Here is a 6,201-nt window from a genome sequence, read left to right as displayed (position 1 = left end):
CTCATACGGCCCTGCTGTACATTAGGATCTGAGGCGATCTACATCAATATTTTACAAACAAATTGTCGTGAGGCCCTGTACACACACACACACACACACACACACACACTAACACTCAGGCCCCCGTGCGGTGGGCCGTGCCCCCGCAGCAGCTGCAGTATAACGTCTGAAAAAGGAAAATGACTGGAAACGGCAAAACGGTACGGACGGCATCCCGCGCGCACGCGCGCCTTACCCCGGCCTTCCCTGCCTTGCTGCCCCTGATTTTGGTTATTTCATACCGCGGGAGTGAAAAGAAGTGTTTGTCCGCTTTTCCATTCTGATGCGTCATGCGTCATTCTGATGCCACATTTCCTCTCTCGCCCTTTCTCTCTCTCCAACGCACGAATAAATAAACGGTCGGCACAAAAGAGGAGAAAATGTCAAGTAATATTTCTTGCATTGTCCCCTCTTTCTTGGCCGCGTGCATGAGCCCCCTGCCATTGTTCGCAGCCAATAAATTTGACATGCAGCCGTGTAGAGGCCCTGCGCGCCACTGGCCCCCGTCACATGCGCACGCGTAACGGTTAGGGCCCAAAACCCAGAGTAATTATATTCCGATTGGAATGGCCACTGGAGGGTCGCTATCCTTACATTGGGCCCCCTCGGACACGTGGATTTAGGTAAACATATTATTTATCGCTATTCCCTAGCGGACGCGTCGTGCACGGCGTCTTGATTTAGATGTTTGTATGCTTGTTGGATGGTCGTCCTAGTAAAATGAAGAAGTACGCTGCATTCATTCAGAATTTTGTCTCTCCGACTGGAAATTTATTATCCTGATTTCACTTTCATTAATTTCATACCAAAGTCAATGCCGTCGTTTTTGACAAGTTAAATTTCGACACAAGACGCGAAATCAATAGTGCGACAAACGGCCGATTTTGTGTCACTTGGTGGAACCTGCGGTAGAACCCACATAGAGGAATGAGAAAAATGAAAAGCCTCCTGGAGGACCTCCATGTCCACCTCGCTCTTCCCGTCGATTAGAAATGGGTGTCACTCGAACGTTTGGATCTGCCTCCCGCACCCTCCGACCCTAGATAGGTTGATAAGAGAAAGCAGCTCGTGTGTGTATGACTGACGACTGTCTCCCGCCATTTTTTTCTCCTTTCTTTTTTTTTGTCGTAAATTGAAGGGTGGCGCGCTGCCGTAAAGACGCCGTGTTTATTGAGGTGTTTACTAACCTGACGTTGTGATCCGAAATTCGTCGGTTGCGACGAGTGGCGGACGAGGGCCAGAGGGGCGCAGGGCGCACCGGCCGAGCCTGCCGGTTGGTCGGGCCTAGGACAGCGGGGAGCCTGTGACCCCCCCCCCCCCCCCTCTCTCTCTCCCCTCCCCCCCCTTTTCTCTTTCTCCTTCCTCCTTTTCCCCCCCCCCCCCCCCCCCTCTCTCTCTCTCTCTCTCTTTCTCTTTCTGTTGCCCTGCCTCCCCTCCCCCATCCCTCTCTTCCTTATTCGCTCACTCGCTCTTTTTCTCGATGCTGTCAGTCAAACGAAAAAGACGAAGAGGAGAAATATGAAAGAAAAAGAATTGTGCACCTCAATCTTGGTGTCGTTACACGACGAAGCAGCTCGTTGTTATTTTATTTTTTCATATTCCTCGCGAGCGCACCTGCTGCTGGCCCGGGCCGGGCCCAGTCTGTGATTGGTCCGGTACGTGCCGCGGGGTCGATCTGGGCCAGGCGCGGCCCCGTGCGGCACGGCAAAACCATTCTCTCGCCCTGAGGACAGCCGGAGAGCGACGACGACAGCCCGCCATGCTCAGGCGACTGCACTATTACTTACCCTCCAGATGTAATCGACCCTTTTATTTATTTTTTGTTTGATGCTGTGACGGTCATGAAATGTCTGTTAATGGAGGAGTGGAAAGGAAAAGGGGGAGGAGGGGGGGGTGCTGTGAGAGAGATGGGGCTCCCCCTGCCGTGTCCGTGAAACACCCACATGTAATAAATTGGATGCGATTAATAATCGACGGAGTCGGAGCTCCCGTGAGCCGGTATGGGAGACACCTCGCAGCCTCTCCGCGGGTGTCGTTTGGGGCTTGTAGCCACCAGACACGCGGAGCTGGCGGAGCTCCTGGACGTCCGGCTGGGGGCCGCCGCCGCGGTGGCTGGGAGCCCCCGCAGCTGGAAGCCAACGGCCACGGGAGCCGGCGAGACACACTGGCAGCCCCGGGCCGGGGGCCGGGCCCCGGGGGCAGCACATCGTAAAGGTAATCATAAAGCCAGCCCAGCAGGGCGAAACAAAGAGAAATTCAAGGCGATGGCACTGGCTGTGGGGACCGATGCCGTGTTCACGTTCACACGCCTGCAAACACCAATCTGGTGAAATCGGCCCCGCCGCGCGCCTTCGCCCGCCGGCCCCACCGGCGCTGCGGGAGGCGGCGACGACGCGACGCACAGCACTAAATGAAACATGTTGTCCATAAAAATCTTTTCCATAAAGCGGTACAAGTTTGACGTGATCTTAATATTGCCATAGTCTTAAACCGCAAGGTTTGGGCTGTAAAATATTACGATGAGAATATACACCACACGTGCGATTCTTACGACCACGCATATCGCTTGTCTCTTCGAGATGACGGTGACGGCGTGACTGACTATGAAGTGGTAGCGTCACCCTCCCTCGCTCCCGTGCGCAGCCTGTGTGTTTGCCCTGTGCGCATCCTGCGTGCGCGCCGGCCGCCCGGGGCCGTGCCGGCCAGGCCGGGGGCGAGCCCAAACGTGACTCGCGCCGCACGGCAGCTCCGCGGGGCTTCGCGGGCCACGGGAATGGAGCTCGGCTTGTGGTTTCACTCGAGGCTGGCGATGGAGAGTGCTGCTGCCGCTGCTCCGCTGGCCGCGCGCACCCGCGGCGAGTCACACACCCGCAACTGTGTAGCTTACTAGCTACTGTGGTAGGTGTAGCGCGCCAAGACAAGAAAATTATGCCCGCCTACCACAGCTACATTCAATCAGCGTGACAATTTTCTTTTTTAAAAAATAGGAAAATTCTTCATCTTTGGGTTTATCTCTTTCCTAGCGGTCGGGCCGTAACTGGACAGGCGTTGAGTTACGCTTTGTTTATCGGCGATGGACGTGCGTCAGAGTGCTGGAGGGAGCTAGAGAGAGGAGAGAGAGGAGAGAGAGAGAGAGAGAGAGAGAGAGAGAGTAGGGCGACGCGGCCCGGCCGCCAACCCCTTAACTCACAGGCAAATGGACGCTGAGGACGGTCATCTGACGACGTCCCCCCCTCCCCCCTGGAGGACGAATGCGGACCAAGTGGAATCCAAATCGCGTCTAGCAACACCACCTCGCCGCGCCACGCCGCGCCGCTCCCCGTTATCCGTAATTAGCGGCCGTCCTTGTCACACCCGCCGCGGGCGTCGCGTCGGAGGGAGCGAGACGGAGCGACACGGAGCGGAGCTGGCTGCGAAACAAGTTCCGTTTCTTGGCCAGCCCGGGCCGCTGGACGGGAGGGACAAGGAGGAGCGAGGCGAGCGATTCAATCTGACCAGTAGGGAGCGCTGCTGCCGCCGCTGCGAGCGCTTGCTATGCGAGCGCGGCGGCGGCGGCAGCGGCCCACCGAGGCAGCAAAACATTCATTTGATTCCTGCCGTGTGTGGTTTAGGTAGGGAGGGATAGCAACCAAGTGTTTTAATGTGTACGCCATTAGAGGTCCCAGGGCCGTGCATTTACGTCTTAGGGACGCCGAGCCGCGCCGCGCCGCGCCCGGCGTTGGTCACGTCGCGCCGTCACCCCGAGCCGAGCAAAGCCGAGCCAAATGGAAACCGCAGACACGAAAAACTTGCACGACACGCCGCCGCCGCGCGCTTTACGCTGTGTGCAGCAGCGGGAGGCTCACGTCCGACGCGGCGGGCGGCGCGGCGGGTACCTTCAGGGTACCTTCAGGGTACCTTCAGGGACCTTCAGGTTACCTTAGCCCGCGCGCCGAGCACCCACCCCGCCCGGGTTATTGCCTGCCGAGCATGCGTGTCGCACACCCACAGAGCTTGTCGAACTTTCTTGTCGCTCTTTTTCTTTGCGCCGCGCAGTTATAAGAATTATCCGGAATTATCATTATTGGTTTCAAGTACGCTGCAAATAAACCCAGGTGGATGACTTAGGTCAGCTTTCTACTGGTCAACTTTTGGTCTACCGGGTTGACAGCATGGCATAAGTGTCTCACTACAACCATGGAGTTTCCTAGTAAGTGGACCAGAAGGGTGTCCAGCCGAAGGGGAAACCACTTCACTTGCGTACTATCTCGTACACCCAGGCCTGTACTAAAGACGTACTAACTCGCACTAACAGCGTAATAACGCGTACTAATGGCAGAGATCAAGCGTAATAGTGCCGTTATAACATAATTTCGCATAAATGATGAAAAATGTACTAAAGTGTACTAAACGTACTAACTCGTACACTTTTATCCGCAAGAGATTTCCACCTCGTGTCCAGCAGGTGGCTGACCTAATGTGGTCCTGTTTTGGGGGTCCGCTGACTTAATCACCTAAACCTGCTTGGATTCTGAATTCCAATATTTTCACGGCCCCTTTTGTCCCAATTTTAACTCAATCTTACGTTGTGTTGTGTTTTAAAATGTGCAAGAAGGTTTGTCTTTCTTCCAATCTTTTTTTTTTTCTGAATCGTTAAAATATGATTTGCAGAGTGCGGAAGGGCGCCTCCTCCTCGGCCGCCCTAATTGTCCAGCTCCCGGAGTGAGATTGAAAGGAGCTGCGCGTCCCAAATCTCGAGAGTGCATTTCCATACGAGCGTGCGGCACGCAACGACGCGCCGTCCGGTCCAGGTGTGTGGCAGCCCCGCAGGGCAACCCCCACCCCACCCACAACAGCCTCGGAGGAGCCAAGAAAAGGGATAAAACTCGCGGGGGTAAGTCACGACAGGGTTTCCGGTCACCTGGTGAGCGCTCGCTTTGCAGCTTACATACGTACGGTATAGCCCCTAAGCTTCAACGATGATGGCAATAAATTTCTAAACTCTCACGATACATGTCGATGATATTTTCTCTGGAAACCCAAGTGTGTACTTGAATGCAGAATCTCCTGCATACCTACATGTATGCAGGAGATAGTGTGTACTTGGCAAGTATGCAGGAGATAGTGTGTACTTGGTCAAGTATGCAGGAGGTACACACTATCTCCTACATACTTGCCAAGTACACACTATCTCCTGCATACATGTAGGTATGCAGGAGATTCTGCATTCAAGTACACACTTGGGTTTCCAGAGTTGTCATTCAGCTATATTCATTTCATAGTTTTGTGATAGTGGTGTGCCCGCCCGCAGGATTGTTTCTCACCCTGGCAAAATCCAAGTGATCAGACAAAGATTATATTTCTTTTATTGTCTTAAATTACGATAGAATTCTAATTTTGTTTCGAAAAAATGTGTAGGTGTGGGCTCGTGTGGGCTCCGTCAATATGACATGTTTTTTTTTCATATATTTATGAAGTTCTGAGAGCGCGGGCTTTTGGGCGCGACTTTCACGCCATCACGCCATGTGAACAACAGATGGGGTGCACTGATTCGGACTGGAGGGCCTCTGTCCGTTGCGTGCAGCTGAGTGCAGCCTGTGGGTGGGTTAGTGGTTTCCACGCCGCGCTTCCACCACGCCAACGCCAATCATTATTGTTCTGCAGCGATACAGCCCTCCGCCACACTTACCAAATCCATAAAAGCGCTTGTCGATGTACTTTTGTTTGCCTCACTCTATATGGGGAGAGAAAACAAAGAGGGAAACAAAAATGTAGTTTACTTTCCCAGCCGGGAAATCTAGATCTTATGCGCTGCACTGTAATGTTTCAAGAACTCGCGCGCCTCACTTGAATCATAGCGGGTTGTCGTCTCTTCCCCCCATGTGTGTGTGTGTGTGTTGAAATAGCATGTGCCTGTGATGGTTGTCTCGGCGTGCAATTTCTACATTACGCGTGCGAGTAACAACAATTATTGCGCGCGCGAATATGTGCGCATTCCTTGTTTTATGGAGGCCCTGCTGCTGCTCCCCCGGCCCGGCCCCCGCCGCTGTCACGGAGATGGATGGTGTGATGCCGCCTGCAAACCGGGCGCCACCGCCACATCCCCGATACACTGCGAAGGAGCTTGTCAACAGGAGCCCCCCGCCCGGGCGCCGAGTGGCTGGAGGCTGCTGCTGCTGCTGC

The 6,201-nt window shown here is 54.4% G+C and overlaps 1 long non-coding RNA gene across 2 annotated transcripts in view; it reads left to right on the top strand.

The window, feature by feature from the left end:
- Positions 1-6,201, top strand: part of LOC113210302 (uncharacterized) — a 178,243-nt gene that overhangs the window by 131,301 nt on the left and 40,741 nt on the right. For both annotated transcript variants that reach the window (XR_008011567.1, XR_008011568.1), the window contains exon 4: positions 4,690-4,912. This is a non-coding gene — a long non-coding RNA (uncharacterized LOC113210302). The remainder of the gene's footprint in view (positions 1-4,689; positions 4,913-6,201) is intronic.

Source organism: Frankliniella occidentalis, unplaced genomic scaffold, assembly GCF_000697945.3.
Source record: "Frankliniella occidentalis isolate FOCC.00 unplaced genomic scaffold, Focc_3.1 Scaffold149, whole genome shotgun sequence".
In the NCBI taxonomy this organism is placed as follows: domain Eukaryota; kingdom Metazoa; phylum Arthropoda; class Insecta; order Thysanoptera; family Thripidae; genus Frankliniella; species Frankliniella occidentalis.
This window is presented reverse-complemented; position numbering and strand designations above follow the sequence as displayed.